This window comes from Panthera tigris, chromosome B1, assembly GCF_018350195.1.
Source record: "Panthera tigris isolate Pti1 chromosome B1, P.tigris_Pti1_mat1.1, whole genome shotgun sequence".
Lineage (NCBI taxonomy): Eukaryota > Metazoa > Chordata > Mammalia > Carnivora > Felidae > Panthera > Panthera tigris.
In genome coordinates, this window is record NC_056663.1 from 136,702,584 (window position 1) to 136,720,064 (window position 17,481).

Sequence of the window (17,481 nt, forward strand, 5' to 3'; positions counted from 1 at the left end):
GCATTAATCGTGATAAATTTAGCTCCGCCCGTGGATTCGGCGGCTACGACCTTTATTTGTCGGAAAAGGCGGGCTCTTAAGGTGCAAGACTCCTACTCTTCCTCTTCGTGGGCGCTGCGTTTGACGCCGTGACCAATCACAGGCCACGTCGCGTCGCCGCAGCCAATCGAAAGAGCCTGGAGCATTAAGACGAGCATTTGACGGCTCCTCCTCTCTGTTCCAGGGTGCTTAGTGTATTTAGTTGTTTATGGTCTAGTTTTGCTACTGTTTCAACACGCTCTGGTTACATCCGGTGCCATCGTGGTTCTTGTGAGGCAAGGCCTGAGAATGCGAAGCGGGGAGGTAGGAATAATATTGAGGTGAAACTAGGGGCATGCCGTTAGGTCTCCGGTACGAACTCTTAAAGGGACTGGATATGGGTGGAGGAAGAGATGGGAGGGAGAGCGATAAACGCGATACCCTAGAAATGTTAAAGACAAAATTGGGCCCCCAAATAAATTACCTACTGAGAGGCATATAATTTCCTTGCATTTTATTTGGTAGTTCCCTGATGTGGCGGTATTATGGGAGCTGTTGGGATGGTTGGCCTTAGATATGTGACCCCGGAGGAGCATGAATAAGAGTGTTAATACGGGGATACGTCGTTTTTTAATTCAACGAACCTTTTCTACAAGACCGTTTGTCGCTGTGGGGCAATTAAGGAAACAAGGTAAGATCCTTGGGGCACCACATGTCTAGTGGGGAATGGTCAATATAATTAGTAAGAGGGTCAGGACAGAAAGCGCAATGAAATGATTTGGGTTGGGATGTGGCGCATTGTAGATAGTTTTCAAGAAGTGAGAAGGTCTTCAAAAGATGTCTTTGTTAAGCTCTATATGTTTACGGTATGAGATTTCAATTGTCATGGAAGAAACAAAATGGGGCCAAAATAGGGCATAATTTCTGTCTTTGGAGAGACACTTAGCATATTAAGTGGCTTCTTTCTCTCCTGCTTACTTTGGAGGCCCATTAAAGAAACCAGAAAAGTTTGTACTTTTCATTCAGTTTTTTCATTTCCTTTTCCTGTAGGCGAGGGTGATTCCAACGTTTCCAAGCCAGATTGCGTCTTTTTCCCCTTGTTGTTTTCTTGGTCCAGATTCCGGCCAAAAGGTACTACTTATTGACATCTGCTTTCCATTATAATATGCTTGTATCTTGTTTGAACGAGATTAACAGAGATTTTGTATATGTCTCTTTCTTAAAAGTCACGTGGCCTAAGGATAGTCCATGACTTTGGGGAAAATTGAACCATGGGCTGTGTGCTTGCTTGGATGTTAGACGTGCAAAGGGTAGGATCTGGATTAAAATTACCTTCAGTCTGTTAGGCTATTAGAAACTTTCTTAGTACTCAACCAGTTAAGACCCAAATGAGGCTAAATAGAAATACATAACAGTTTTATCTTTAAGGAAAAAATTGGTTGCCTTTTTTGGTAACAGTTTTGTTGAGATATGACTCCTACACCATACAGTTAGCCCATATAAAGTATGCAGTTAAGTGGGTTTTAGTATATTCAAGAGTTGTGCAGTCATCACCATGATCAATTTTAGGACATTTTCATCACCACCCCTCCCCCCCCCCCCCAAAAAAAACCATTCTCATTAACAGTCACTCCCTATATCTTCCCTATCCTCTGTTCTTGGAAACCACTAATTTTTTTTGTCTATGTAGATTTGCCTATACAATTTCATATAAATGGAATCAAAAACTAATATACGGCCTTTTGCAAGTGGCTTCTTTCATTTAGAATGTTTACTTATTTATTTTGAAAGAGAGATTTAGAGCATAAACAGAGGAGAGGTAGAGGGAGGGGAAGAGAGAAAGAATCCCAAGCAGGTTCCACACTGTCAGCACAGAGCCCAGTGAGGGGAACTCAGGAGCTGTGAGATCATGACCAGACCCAAAATCAAGACATTTCTGAGTTACCCAGGCGCCCTGAGTACTTCCATTTTTTTTTTTTTTAATTGTCAAAAGATGTTCCATTGTATGTATATACTGCTATGATGATTTTATTTAACCATTTATCAGTTGACCATTTGGGTTGTTTCCATTGTGGGGGATTATTATGAATAATTCTGCTGTGAAAATTGGTGTACAAGTTTGTGTATGGACATATGTTTTCATTTCTTTTGAGTATATACCTCAGGGTGGAATTGCTGGGTCATATGCTAAGTGATATGTTTAACCTCAAGGAAATGCCAAACTGTTTTTCCAAAGTGGCTGGACCATTTTACATTCCCATTAGCAGTGGATGAGGGTCCCATTTTCTCCACGTTCTTGTGTGAAGTGGTATTTCATTGTGGTGGTTGCCTGATTTTTAAGGACTCCAGGTTTGCAGGGAACCTGCTAGAGGATGCTCCTTGCATGTAGAGACCAATGTGTAAGGTGAATTTGTCTTTTCAGTCTCTACCACACAAATAGATACATGTGTTTCTGCTGTAATATACATGTCCCTGAAAAATACCTCATGTTCAGCAAAATTATGCATGTGAAAGTAGTGCTTGTAGGAAAAAGAAAAAGCATTGAGTACTCAAAATCTGTGCAATTGGATAAGCTCTAAAATAGTAATCAGTACCTGGAAAGTACTCCTGTGCCCTCCTCTCACCCCTTAAGGGTAACTTAAATGGACACTACCATAGGGTATATTAAAAGAGCAAGCCTGCTGGGTGCTAGACATTACAGATAGGAAGTGGAGCTCTGAGCTCATAAGCTGCTAAATGGTATAGAGGGCAGGTGGGAGTAGCTGGGGAGGGAAGCCCCAGGTGCAGGCTCTCATTTTTCATTTTCTTTTTTTTTTTTTTTTGTTATGTTTATCTTTGAGAGAGGGACAGAGCATGAGTGGGGGAGGGACAGATGGAGGGGGACACACAGAATCCGAAGCAGGCTCCAGGCTCTGAGCTGTCAGCACAGAGCCTAACATGGGCCTCGAACCCATGAACCGCGAGATCATGACCTAAGCTGAAGTCAGACACTTAACCAACTGAGCCACCCAGGTGCCCCAATCTCATTTTTCATTTTCTTAAGTTAGAGTTGAAAGTACCCCTGCTGCCAGTTCAGCATCAGAGTTCAGAGGGAAGGGTTTTTTATTTTAATTTTCTTTTGTTTAAGTGGATTCCAGATATTGTGGCTGCCCAAGGATAGATGAAACCGTGGCTCTCACATTATTCTGAAAGCATTCTTGTAATTATTAATTACAAATGAGTTATTGAAAACTGCTCTGCTGCAAAACAGATGTACTTAAATGTAAACTGGTTAAATGAAAACTCACTTTGTGGAAGCCACAAGGGGTCTAGGTTTTCTTAATGTACTCCTGGATAGGGAAATAGGTAATTCCTCATAAAAGCATGCTTTTTTTTTAGTTGTAGTTATGTATCTTTATGTTCGTATATAACTTGTGCATTTTTGTTGCTGTTTTTTACTGTTTTAATAGTGACATTGAGGGTCTCAATTTAATCATTTGATTATCTTTGCTTCTTCCAATAACTTCATATCCAGTGATTAAACCTTTTCACTGCTGTTCACATAATGAACCGTTGTGATTATTGAATACGTTAATGAGGATATGTAAACTGTATTAAAGATATTGGGAAAATGCATGGACTGTTGTGCATTGTAATATAAAAGAAAATATCTCTTTTTAGGAATTACGTTCTTGGAGATGTTGGAAAAAGATTCCTGGGACTTCAAAGATAATCACTCCAGATATACAGGGGAGGTAGTATATCTTTCTTTAAATGTATTAAGTGTTCCCAGAACAATAGTAGTGAGTTGGAAATGGCGGATTATCTAAGTAAAGATTTATGAAGACTTTGGTGAAATCTAATTTCCTGTTACAGAATTTTATTAATTTGGTCACTTGGAGAAAAAATAACAACTAATGCTTCTTGAACGACTACGTGCCGGGCATTGTGCTAAGCATTGTATAGACACACAAGTTTGTTTTATAAACAAATGTATTTCTCACAACAACCCTAGGAAAGCAAATAGACTTTTTGCCTTCTAGGACTGGTATCTTCCTTGTTGAACACCTACTCTTTTGTCAGATTCTTATTTCTACTAGAACCTTTATTTATTGTCCTGTTGTATTAAAATGTATTTCTGGTAACTGACTTACATTCTTGCTGAATTTTTCACCATTTCAGAAAGCCTTCGGGTTTTGAAATTATTGGTGACCAACTTAAAAACTGTTCCCGAATCTGACCCTTTCCTAAAACTTCAGACCTTTCCAGCTAATTCATAAGTTGTACATTTTGCTTTTTGAATATGGATTGTGACCCTCTATGAATTATTTATTGCTATGTAAAAGTTATTCAAAACTTAGTAGTTTACAACAACACTTATCTTACAGTGGGAGGAGGGCAAAGCAGAGAGACATCATCTTCTGGGCTCTCACTTGGCAAGCCTTGGTTTCTTGATGGCTGTTGGCTGAAGACTTCAGTGCTTCACCATGAGAACCTCTCCATAGGCTGCCTGAGAACTCTCACAACATGACAACTATCTTTCCCCAGAGGGAATGATCCAAGAGAGAAATGCCAAGTTAACATGTAAGTGGGCACATATGAGGGTGTGAATACCAAGAGGTGGGAGATCATTGGGGACCATCTTGGAGGTTGACTATCACCCTTTACTCTTTTTTTTTTTTTTTTTTTTTTAAACTGCTTCAATTTATTGAATCAAGAGATTTAACATTAGACTCTCTGGTCAGATAATGAGAAGTATGAGAGCATATGTATTCAAATAAGTGCTCTCTTTTCTAAGATGCACGGTTTCTTGCCCGTGAATATATAAATTCCATAAGTGATGCCACTCCTTTTGGAAATTTTCTAGAGAATATATAAGAAAGCTTATTTTATAGATAGAGAATATTGGACTTTGATCATATGTGTTTTTTTTTCTTGGACCCATTTCTCGTCTCCCAACTCTTCCTTAGGTGAAGGTGGTTAGAGAAGCTGGAAGTAGACTATAGATAGAAATTGAGTACCCCTATCCCTGGTATTTTGCTTGGGGTGCAGACTGACTTGGAATGGTTGAAATTTCTGTTTAGAGTTTTCTAAGGAATGCAATCCAATTACTTAAAGGCACTTACACATATATTTGACACAGGATGGAATAAAGGTATAAATACACAGCAGCAGCTTTAGAGTGATTTGTCCTTTTCCTCAAAAGCTTGATATTTATCCAGTTTGGTGAGTATATTTCCTTTTCTTTCTGTTGCTCCCCCCTCCCACCACGGTCTTTTATCTCTCTTGATGTGCAAAATACAGACTTTGCCAAGCCCCTAATTGGGGCATTCTGAGCAGAATGCCCCTAATTGGTAGAATTCTAATTTGTGCCTGAGATTTGTAATCTTTTGAGTCTTCTTTTCCCTTAATTGCTGCTTAAAAGTTCTTTGTTAGCAGTGACAACTCTTTTCCTTTAAAGCTTAAGTGCTTCTGGTTATTTTGGAGACCTTGTGTAATAACAAAAAACATTACGTAAAAAACAAGATACAACCGGTTTTGGGATGTGTTTGTATTGGTATGGTTACCCTTTCCATGTCAAGCTTAATATTACGACATTTCTAAGTTAGCATAAGGTAATCTGTGCGAAGTAGTTAAATGATACACTTGAGATTATCTTTGGTATGATTTTTCCAATTGGAAGTAAAATTGGAGGTGTTACCGGTTCATGAAAATTAAAATTTATAGAAATGTGTATATATTGTGTTCTTTAAAAAGGGCTAAACAATGAAAAACTTATGACTAAAGCTCAAGTTGAAAATAGGAAGAAAATATAAATGTCCAATGATTAAACTTTTTCCACTGCTGTTCACATCATGATCTGTTGTGATTAATGTATGTGGATGAGGACATAATGGAAAAAGAAAATCCTAGTGGGAGAAAAAAATTATAGATATGATGTAATTTTTTTGTATATTGATTTACTTATAAATGTGTTCCTGTTTTAGGAATGAAATTGAAGGGCGTTTTTGTCAGATTTATCTGATAAAGAATTTGAACATTTATATAGTAAGGTAAGTGGTTTATAAATTTGCTAGTTTTGACGAAAGAATGGACGATCAGATTTGAGCAAAAAATTGATATTTGAGCATAATGTGGACATTGTACTCAATTAAATTTTTTTCCTTATTTTTTCATTTTTCAAAGATAACAAGAATATGGTTTCAAAGATAATTTTCTGAATCAATAGATTTGATGCAGGATAGGCAATTGGGTGGCTGGGGTCAGGACTTTTAACCTTGATGATTATCTTTTCTCAAAAATAATGGTGTAATTCAGCCTCTGAGATTCTTAGAGATCATATATTCCAGGGTTTAAATTTGCTGAACTTTTGTATGTCCTATAAATGACTCTTTGATATGCCACTGAATGACCATCCTATAACTTAATCTTTATTCAAGAACAGTAGATAAGTAGGTGGTTAGAAGCTGGGAATCTCATATTTAATATCAGATTAATCTGTCACTAATTAGGCATGTTGTCTTGGGGTGTTTCAAATTTGAGGAATATAAAGAGGAAAAATTCTTGCAAATACTCAGTATTGATTTAAGTTTATTTTCTATTTCATAAATTTCTACAAACATAAAAGTTGATATAAATTTTGTTTACGGGCCTTAATCAAAAGATTTACAAAATAAGTGCATTCAAAGACAAAACTAAAATATTAATGGGATGGATGCTACTGTTACACAGGAGAAAACATGGTACTGGCTGGTGTGGAATAAGTTGTAAATACATACAGTCTTGTGCTTTGTGATGATTATAAAGCTTTACAATCAGGACAACAGTAGAGTTGTCCAGAACTTTACTCTTTTGCAGACCTCAAAATTGTTGAAATGAGGGAAGGGGCCTAAGTTCTCAAAAGGATGTCTTTGGACTGTCTGCAAATGCTAATTTGAAGAATTCTGTATTACATTGTCCCCAAACATTTTTCCATCTCCAGTGGGAATTCACTCTGGAACTAACATTCCTTTAGAAAATCTTCAGTTTCTATTTTGATCTATGGTTAAGTTTGGCTAGTAGTTAACTAAATTGGATTAAAAGTTGATTATTTTGTGAACTAATGCAAGTTTTTCTTTTTAGATACAGGTGGGCCTTACTTTGCACCGTTCCATTATACATGAAGATCAGTTTTCACAGTTTAGTTAAATAACACCAATCCTCCTACAACACAGTTGTGATTTCAGTTACAATAGTAACTGAATTGTTGCATAAGTTTTGTTGCTAGCTCTTTATTCCACAACTGATTATGCATTATAAAAGATGTGCATCATGGTCAGTAACCAGTTACATCACATCTTTCAAAGTCTCTTGGTGATTGATCACTAAACATCTATTAGTTCACAGAGTAAAGCATGTAGTTGTATTGCTTACTTGTTTCCCAGTAATAAACCCATGCAACATTGTACAAAACTGGATAATCAGAAGAGGGAATTGGCAGGGCAGCAAAGAAACAAGTGATTTTTAACACTGGAAGTGAAATTGGATTTGAAAATGGCGACAGCATAGTGAAGACAAGACGAGACCCAGGCCTACATAAAGCTGCAGTAGAAACTGTGGTTTAAAAGTTCGAGGAATATAAAAAGCAAAGTAAAGTTACTTCAACATTTTTTAGTTTAAATTACACTAGGAACAGAAAGCCACTTACAGTTGAAATGGAGTGCTTGCTTCTACTTCAGATGGAGGACTGTAATAAAAAATCCTAATCAGTTTGGCTAGCATTCAGGCCAGAGTGTTGAGGTTAGTTGCTGCACTGAAGGAAAATGGTAATTACCAGGAGACTAAAAAAGAACATTTTTTTGCTGGGAAAGGCTGGTTTCATCGTTCAGAAGTCTGGAGCGCCTGCGTGGCTCAGTCGGTTAAGGTTAAGCATCGTTTGGAGGTCGGCGTGAATGGAATAATGTTCCACTGGTGAAGCTGCATGTTCAGATAAGGATGCTACTGGGAAATTTGCACCCATGTTCCAAGAATCACAGGCAGTCCTTGCTTTGCACAGTGGTATGAGACTACTGTGCAAAAACTTCATAGGATTCGGCTGGAATGTAAATGGAGTTCTAGAAGATATGACTGTGGGAATGTTTACATTGCTGCCATTCAGGAAGTAGTTCTGGATATACAGCCAGAAGGTGCTGCTTCAGCAGCACATACACTAAAATTGGATATACAGCCAGAAGAATTTAGGGAAGGTGAACATAGTTATAAATGAGGAAAGCAGTTGTGTGTTGTGAAGGATGAATACATTTGGAGGAAGTGATTCAGGTGAAAAACCACATTAAAGGAACTCTCAGATGTTTCATGACACTGTGCAAAGCATTAAACGTTAGAAACAGATCAAACTCCGAAAAGATGACAATTTGCCAAGGCATAGGAAAGATGCTTGCTCCATATTGTAAGTTATATGAGAAAGCAAGCACTGTTCAAACTACTCGAGACTTGTTTATAAAGAAATAAAACATCCTAATTTTCAATGTTTCTAATGTTTTGAGTGTTTTATTTTTTATATTTCAACCAAAATCAGTTTCTAATGTTTGGACAAATTTTAAGGTTATAGAACAATCAGATTGTTAATACCATAGATTAAGATTGCTTTGCGCGGTTTCAGCTTTCATAGTCCAAGTGAGAACTCCCTGCATTTAAAACAAACTAGGAACTCTTTATATTTAACCAGATATATCAAGTCTAGAAACAAATACGCTTTTCCCTTAGATTACCAGTTATGACAGTTTTCATACTGTCTTTGTATGCATGCTACTATAACAAGGCTTTGAAATAAAAATTTATACAAAACTGTATGTCTCATACTTCGACTTGTAGGCAAATCCTAATAGATAGGGATTGGCAAACTTCTTTTATAAATACAGCCATACAGTGAATAGGCTTTGCAGACTCTTTAATGGTCTCTAGCAACTACTCAGTTTTGTCTATGTAGCACAAAAACAGCCATAGGCAATACAGAGACCATTGAAAGTGGCTGTGTTCCAGTTATGAAATACTGTTCATACCTCACAGTCTACAAAACTGGGTGGTGGGAAGCAGGGAAGTTTGTAGTTTGACTTCTGCAATAGGAACATCTAGTACATTAAATGATACCAAAGAATGTAACCACTGCTTGAATCATTTGAGTTTTTTGGTAAGTTGTTCTAATGAGCCCTTTCTCCATACTGATGTACATTTACAGGTAGTCGGGGGTCTTCTGGGGTTGGGGCAGTAGGGAGTTAAGTTTTCGGTTGATTCAAGTGATGGGCCCACTTCTAAGTCGGATTTTTCATTGGCATCTATAGGTAAACTAGTCCTTGCAGCTGTAAGTAAAAATGGATTTGTAGAACACTAGAAATTTGCTGCTGTAGCCTAAGTAATCCGTTTGGTCTATTTCTGTACTAGAGAAATAAACTTCCTTTTCAAATTGAACTGTAAGTATAAGACACTAAAAGGGTGTATGAAAGCGTGTAGTGGGAGCGCAAAAAATGTGCCTACTCTGATACCTAGAAGTGAAGGCACTTCAGAAAAAACTTGAGGGGCACCTGGGTGGCTCAGTTGGTTGAGCGGCCGACTTCGGCTCAGGTCATAATCTCATGGTTTGTGGGTTCAAGCCCAGCATGAGGCTCTGGGTTGACCACTTGCTCAGAACCTGGAGCCTGCTTCCGATTCTGTCTCCTCTCTCTGCCTCTCCCCTGCTCACGCTTTGTCTTACTCTGTTTCTCAAAAATAAATAAATGTAAAAAAGAAAATTTAAGAAAAAACTTGAAAGAGATGGTTGACTCTTCGGTGTAATGGGAAGAGAACTGGCCTAGAAGTTAGGAGACCTGGGTTGAATCCAGGTTCCAATTGTTTATAAGTACTTTTCCCCTGGTTTTACTTTGCTGTAAAACAATTCCTAAACTAAAAACAACATCCAGACAATACACTAATTCGAAGCCAGGGTCTGGCGAAGCCCAGTGACTAAGGGCAAACCCTAGTACATCTTAAATAGTGCCATATGATGCTAACTGGACTACTTGGCTCCACTATGCCTCTGGAGTAACAACACCGTCCACAACAGACATCGGGTATAGTCAGATCACTTGGTTTTGAAGTCCTCAAAAGCAATACTGTAGAACCAACTTTTAACCAACCCAATCACAAATTAGTTTCTGCAATTAGGGCCGTGCAGCCCCATTTCCAAGTGATTTGTCCGGTGTTGGCAGTGTCGCGGAGGCTGCCGATGTCTCGCAGGACTAAATCTACGTGGCATTCTTGCAGGCCTCGGCCGTTCTTCGAACAGATAGCTACACCCAGCACAGCAGGACCTGTTTTTTTTCTTTTCGCGTATGCCGGGTCACCGCATCCTCAACCCGTACGCCACCCTTCAGTACGGGTCCCCCCAACCTCACAAGCACGCGCCACCTACACGCTCCTCACACCAGCCTGCCAACCCTCCCGGAAGTGCCGTGGAGGGGAGCGCGCCGAAGTGGGCGGGGCGAGGCGTCGCTCCCGGAAGCGTCCGCGGGCCGCCCGGGAGGGGCTGTGGCTGCCACGTTGAAGCGGAACGTGGAGGTGGCTTTGGGGCGGGAGGAGGGGCGGCGGCGAATGCTGGGAGAGTCCGACGGGCGTCGCGCTAACGCAGGAACCGGTCGCCGAGGGTCCCCACAAGGTGTGTCTGCCTATTCCTCCCTGTCTTCTTCGCCGGCCCTCGGGCCTTGAGGTGGAACACAGGCGAAAGCTACGACCGTGGCATCGGCCTCCGCTGGTCCCCGTCAGCCTGCGGCCCGGTCTGTGGTGGCGGCGCGTCCGTGATCTTCGTTTCGGGCCCGTCTGGATAACGCCTGGCGTCACGGCTGCTTCGGGGATCGCGCCGATCCACATCCGCCAACGTTTCCACTGCTGAGCAGGAGCTCCCCTGAGGCTTGCGACAGGGTGTCGTGCCAGGTCCGGTAACGGGGGTCTGAGGTCAGAGGACACTCACAGCCTTGTGCACAAAGAGGTGCGGGCCCCAAGGGCGAGGGAAGGAAGCAAACCTCAGGATCACTTTGGTTCATTTTAGTTTGGTTATGATTTTTTTGTTTGTATTTGAACTGTTGCCAGATTTAAAGGTTCATAGGTTTTTAACTGGAAGCTACTGTCATTGAACCAGGATTGGATTATTTTAAGGATAGTTACCAGTTGCCGTCTATTCCTCGAAGGAAATGTCAAAAAGTGTTGTATGTCTTTGCTAATAAGTTATTATGATGAGAGGTCAAGTTACAGGGCAGGTGAAAAATAAATCAAAATATTGCGTGGGCTTGTGGGCATTATGAACTTTTATGTGAGCATAAGCAACTAATTTTATTTCGTCTTTCTGAAGTTGCAGTGATGGTCTGTGATAAATCCTTTCTCCAAAACTGCTTTCTAACTACAGAAAACTGAAATGTGATTGTGTTTGTCGCTAATTGTAACTGAATTCAATCAATAATCAGAGCCTTGCTCTTCTATCATACCGTCCTACGTTTTCTGTACATACTGATTGTTCTGGGATTGGCTGAAGTTTACTCATCGTTTTTTAGTGGTTCTTCTGTGCTCTCTCTCTTGATTAAATAGACCTGGGGAAGGTTTGTAGACTCTAAGAACTTTTGGATAACCTGAAGTGTTTTTGTAGTTGTGAATTAATGTCACACACATCCAAGGTTGTTTGGGAAATGTGACATTGGAATGGATTAAGAATTATATTGCCTAATTTTACATACATAGGTTCTTTTTGAAACTAATAACGTAAGAAAAGAAAGAAATTTGTAACTGTAAAGAGCAGTGATTCTTAATTTTTTGGAATTACAGTCCCTTTTGAGGACCTGAGGAAAGCATTGGATCACCTTCCTAGAAAAATGCACTGCACAGGGGCTTATGGATGGCTCAGTTGGTTGAGCGTCTGACTGTCTCAGCAGGTCTTGATCTCAGGGTGGAGTTCTAGCCCTGTGTGGGGGTACTTAAAGAAGCCTACTTAAAGAAAAAAAATACACACAATTTTGTATGTAATTTCGTGAAGTTTAGAAATTCTTGTCAAGTGGTATTATTCAATTGATTTTTAGTGTTTTTAGAAATATTCTTTTAAAAAAAATTTTTTAATGTTTTATTTATTTTTGAGAGAGAGAGAGATAGACAGACCGACAGACAGAGGACCAGCCGGAGAGGGGCAGGGAGAGAGAGAGGGAGACACAGAATCTGAAACAGGCTCCAGGCTCCGAGCTGTCAGCACAGACCCCGATGCGGCGCTCGAACCCACACACGGTTAAGATCATGACCTGAGCTGAAGTCAGTCACTTAACCGACTGGATCACCCAGGCGCCCCAGAAATGTTGTCATTCCTAGGTTAATTTTAGTTCAAAATGTTTTATTTATTAGATTCTAGATAAGTATGGCACCATTTAGTTCAGTGCACAATTTGGCTCTTTTGGTTGAGTGAAATGAGCCTTAGAACATCGATAACAATAAATCCTCTAGAACAAATTTGTCCATCCATGGTGAGATATTTGCCCACACAAGATGGATTTTTAATAAGGCAGTCCCAACTAGAGATTGTATTCCTGGTTTGAGAGTCAGAATTTCCATTTCCATAAACTCTTCTACTTTTTACTTTCTGAAGAATGGGTCATCTCTGTATGGAGCATTGTAAGATTGGTATGTTTGAGAAAATAGTACTGTTGGAGTTTAGTATTGCTTTACAAAATTAGCAACTAGAAAATGAGCGGAAAGAAAAAAGCTTCCACTAAATTGCATGCATTTAACTACGTGCATGTTGTAGGGAGAAACTTGGACAAAAAAATAAGAGTTCTAGTCTGAAACATAAATTATTCTTCAGGTGTATTCTTTGGGATACGCATTTTAAGTTGTGACTTTTGCAGTAGCTGACATTTACAGGCATGCATTTACTATGAGCCAGGCACTGTTCTAAGGCCTCTGTGTAATGCCTTATTTAATTCTCACAACAACCCTTCTTATACATACTTTTATTATACTTATTTTACCAAATGGGTAGCCAAGGCACACAACAGGTAAAGGTACATGCCTAAAGCCAGAGCCTAGGATATGATGGAGCTAGGATTTAAACTGAGGGTTTGGCTCTGGACTCCATACCCTAAACTGTTATGCCATAGATATTGTCTTATAGATGTCATATGTGAACAAGCCACTGTCCTCACACTTTTCTTTTTGTATTATAAGAATGATTTTGTTCTCTGTAAAATAGTCTTGAATGAAATAAGTCAGCATAGTGTGAATTCTTATCACATTTGATATTGAAAAAAAATTGCACAAAGCTTTTAAAGCAAGTCTTCACTCGGGGAAGTACACTTGGTTTAATCTAAGCCTTCTTCAGATTTTTAAGAAAATTAGTTACAAGTAAATGATCATTTCTAAGAAAAGGAAATATGCAAGTTGTATTTTCATAGCAGTCTTAGTGTTTTAAGAATGATTGCAGTGGGTAGATTATGGTATTCTTATTTAATTAGATTCAGACCACATAAGGTAGTTCCAGGCCATTGTTGTAGTGATTGGGGGGGAAAAAAAGTAGCTGGTATTGAAGCCTTGTGTTCAGTACAAGTTAATAAGTGGAACTGCATCTAGTGGAACATTGAGTGCTAAGGACAAGAAGTAGACTTTTATAAATGTTTTGAATTTCCACTTAACCATTTTATGTGCTTATGAATTTGTCTCTTTCTCTTTCAGTAAATGTTACACATTAACTAAGTGTTCATGAATCAGGTATCCTCTGTTGTACCTTTGCTCTTAGACATACTGTAGTTCAGTTTAGTTTTTTTTTTTTTAATATACATGATTGTTTTGTTTTCACTTTTAGAAATTATTCTAAGACACTTTATAAAATCTTTTTTTAAAACAAACTTTTTTACCCTTTAAAAAAACGTCTTTTTACCCTAATAGTATTTTTCCCTATTAAAAAAAAAAAGTGTTTTTTTTTAATGTTTATTTATTTTTGAGAGAGAAAGAATGCGAGAGCAGAGGAAGGGCAAAGAGAGAGAGGGAAACACAGAATTCAAAGCAGCCAGCACAGAGCCCAACATGGGGCTCAAACTCATGGACCATGAGATCATGACCTGAGCCCAAGTCTGACCCTTAACTGTCTGAGCTACCCAGGTGCCCCTCCCTAGTTTTTAAATAAGAAAAGTTAAAGTTATTAAAGTTATTTTTTCTTTTAAACACTTAAGAATTTAAAAATTAAATGTTTTACCTGAAAGTAATCTTTCTAGCTCATCAGTCTTTTTGTATTTCCCTAATAAACATTTAAAATTGAACAAGGAAAACTTTGTATCTACTTTACCCTGTGCTAAGCAATTTTGAGTCCAGAAAGGGTAAAAGTTGTAATTTTTTATTGAAAAAAGACATTATTTGTCTAGTTAGTGAGACAAGATGCCATATAAAACAGTTGGTGAAAAGGCAGTGGAAAAAGATATAACAATAGGTACTAATAGAGTGTTATAAAGTTTTAAGATAGAATAAGATACTTTATTATAATATGTTTAAAGTGGTATAAACAGTTAAGAGATTATTTAGATAATTGTGTATTGGATCATTAGGGTACTTATGAAGGAACTGGGTCTTGAACTTGTTATTAAAGACAGTTGGCTCAGAGGAAGAGGACATTTCATATATAGAAAATAGGCCTCTTTTTCACTTCTTAGAAAATTGAGATTTTGCCCTTTTTTTCAGAATAGTCTTAGGAAACTAGATGTATGGTTTTCTTGGTTAATCTCATGATAGTAATAATTTTAAAAAGTAGTTAGCATATTAAAACTCATGTTAACCTATGTGCTGGGCACTGTGTTTGGCCTCGTATTTCAAATATATTATCTCATTTAAGTTTCACAACATCCCATGAAGCAGTCTCTTTTGTCCCTATTTTACAAGTGGGGCTCAGAGAGGTTAAACAGTGTGTCCAAAGTATCATAAGTAGCACAGCCAATAGTCAAATCCAGTGTTGACTCCAAAGGCTCTACTACTTTTAACCACGTGATGCAACCTCCTAATCCACTCTTGCCTAACGTAGCACAGTTTCTAAAATACGTTCCTTCTCTCAATGTCCTCCTGCATCCTAGTTGTTTTGTCAGTATTTCTTCTAAATGTTAGTATGCCTTCTATGATTAAAATCGAATACCTGAATTTGTTAAGGTAACAAGTAAGAGCTCGGACTCTGGAAGTAAACTTCTGAGTTCCAGTTTTGGCTGTGTCCCTTGCTAGCACGTACAAATTATTTAATCTTTCTGTGCCTTCATTTTTATCATCTGTAAAATACTCTTCATGTATAAACAATTTGAACATGTAAGACCCAGGGCATATCATTAGTCTTAGGCCCTCGTAAGGAAACTACTGGAGGATGAACTTTATTCTCTAGAAATGAATGCGAAAGCTGGCAAAAGTACTCTTGGAGAGCAATGAATATATTTAACTGTAAACCCGAGACTAAAACAAAGGTGGGAATAAGGAAGAAAGAATAAAGTGTATATGTTCAATATCTGATAATGTAGGAATTCATTATAAAACTAAAAAATTAAGAGAAGTGGGAAGTAAGAAAAAAATTGGAGATAGAATAAGTTAATGGGTTGCCTCATCTGTAATAGCTGGGAGTCAAAGGACGTTATTTAAAGCTGACAAGTCAGTTAGTGGAGGTATAAGCATATTTAACAGTACAAAGGTAAACACCGAGAAAGATAATACTGTTGACTGTAATAACTGTGGAGTACAAGAGGGGCAGTAAGATTATGAAAACTGATTTCATTAGTGCTCACAGTAATTACGGTGTAAAGAAATAGAGGATTAATGGTACTAAATAATACTGGGTTTTTTTTTATGCTTATATATTTCTGAGAGAGACAGGACAGAGAGCAAATGGGGACGGGCAGAGAGAGAGGGAGTCACAGAATCTGAAGCAGGCTCCAGGCTCTGAGCTGTCAACACAGGGCCCAATGCAGGGCTCTAACTCACAAACCACGAGATCATGACCTGAGCTGAAGTCGACACTTACCTGACTGAGCAACCCAGATGCCACTAAATAATATTGTTTTAAATTATTAAGATAGAACCAGAAGTACTTATGAGAACAAAAATACAAGTCATCCTAATTATCAGAAAATTTATAAATACACAAATATGGACAACAGGGAAAGTACATTTCTAAATTATAAAACCAAACATAGCAAAATAATATAGAACTAAGCAATCATACCTGTCAAATCAGGAAGAAAAAACTTATATCAGTAAATTTTATATGGCCTTATTAGCTAATCTATTGAAAAATGTTCAAATTGGATCACTAAGCAAAATCTGAAATTTTTTTTTTTTTCTGTATTGAAGACAGCCAGTGAAAACAAAGGGGCTCAAATTTGAAAAGGGCAGAGGCACCTAGAAGACTCGGTTGAGCATCTGACTCTTGATTTGGGCTCAGGTCATGATTCTAGGGTCATGGGGGATCAAGCCCTGTGTGGGGCTCCATGCTTATCTTGGGATATTCCCGCATGCGCGCGCTCTCTCTCTCTCTCTCTCTCTCCCCCTCCCTCCCTCTCTCCTCCTCCTCTCCCTCTTCTCCACTCCACCCCCCCGCCCCTCTCCTCACTCCCACACAAGCTCTCTTTATTTATTTATTTAAAAAAATTTTTTTAATGTTTATTCATTTTTGAGAGAGAGAGAGAGACAGAGTGTGAGCAGGGAAGGGCAGAGAGAGAGGGGGACACAGAATCTGAAGAAGGCTCCAGGCCCTGAGCTGTCAGCACAGAGCCCGACACAGGGCTCAAACTCACAGACAGCGAGATCATGACCTGAGCCGAAGTCGGGTGCTTAACCGATTGAGCCACCCAGGTGCCCCTCTTTATTTATTTAGTTTTGAGAAACAGTGTGAAACGTGAGCAGGAGAGGGGCAGAGAGAGAGAGAGAGGGAGAGAGAGAATCCCGAGGAGGTTCCGCACTGTCAGCACAGAGCCCATTGCTGGGCTCAGTCCCACAAAGTGCGAGATCATGATCTGAGTTGAAATCAAGAGCCGAATGCTTGACTGACTGAGCCACCCAGGTACCCCTGATATGGGTCTTAATATGAGATAAAGTGGAATTCAGACCCAAAGCCTTATTTAAAATGAAGAGCAATGCTATACAAAGCTATAAATGTGTATTTGACAATGAACATTTAATATTATGAATACCTGTCAACCAAATAACTATGTGTTAAGTAACAAAGCAACTTTCGGGAGATAACAGGAAAAATAAGCACAAATACATTAGTAGTAGTGACCTTTAATTCACTGTTCTTGGTCCGGGACAGATCAAATGGAAAAACAGTAAGGCTGTAGACAACCTAAACAATTAAGTCAATAGAGTAGATTCGATTAATATATATTGATCTTGATCCTGAAAACAGAGTACCTGTTCTTTTTAGATCTCATGAAACATTTACAAAACCTTCTATATAGGCCCCAAAGAAAACTTCAATAAATT

General features: G+C 38.8%; 1 protein-coding gene and 1 long non-coding RNA gene across 20 annotated transcripts in view; both read left to right on the forward strand.

Annotated features, from left to right (window-relative positions):
- Nucleotide 1: 1 nt before the first annotated feature.
- On the forward strand, nucleotides 2-8,513 carry LOC102965250. Of its 4 annotated transcripts, none has more exons than XR_443864.3 (7): nucleotides 90-342; nucleotides 544-709; nucleotides 1,069-1,149; nucleotides 3,679-3,752; nucleotides 4,386-5,223; nucleotides 5,985-6,050; nucleotides 7,120-8,513. It is a non-coding gene; the product is annotated as an uncharacterized LOC102965250 (long non-coding RNA). The 4 variants fall into 4 exon arrangements; XR_443865.3 differs by having other exon boundaries at nucleotides 4,386-4,581; nucleotides 5,141-6,050; XR_443867.3 differs by lacking the exon at nucleotides 90-342 and adding an exon at nucleotides 2-81 and having other exon boundaries at nucleotides 4,386-6,050.
- A 2,005-nt stretch (nucleotides 8,514-10,518) lies between these two features.
- SEC31A (SEC31 homolog A, COPII coat complex component) overlaps nucleotides 10,519-17,481 on the forward strand; it is a 71,210-nt gene continuing 64,247 nt past the window's right edge. For 10 of the 16 annotated variants that reach the window (XM_015542094.2, XM_007074756.3, XM_007074758.3 and 7 more), the window contains exon 1: nucleotides 10,519-10,666. The gene's annotated coding sequence lies outside the window, so the exon portion shown is untranslated. The other 6 variants (XM_042984273.1, XM_042984275.1, XM_007074760.3 and 3 more) reach the window with 5 other exon arrangements.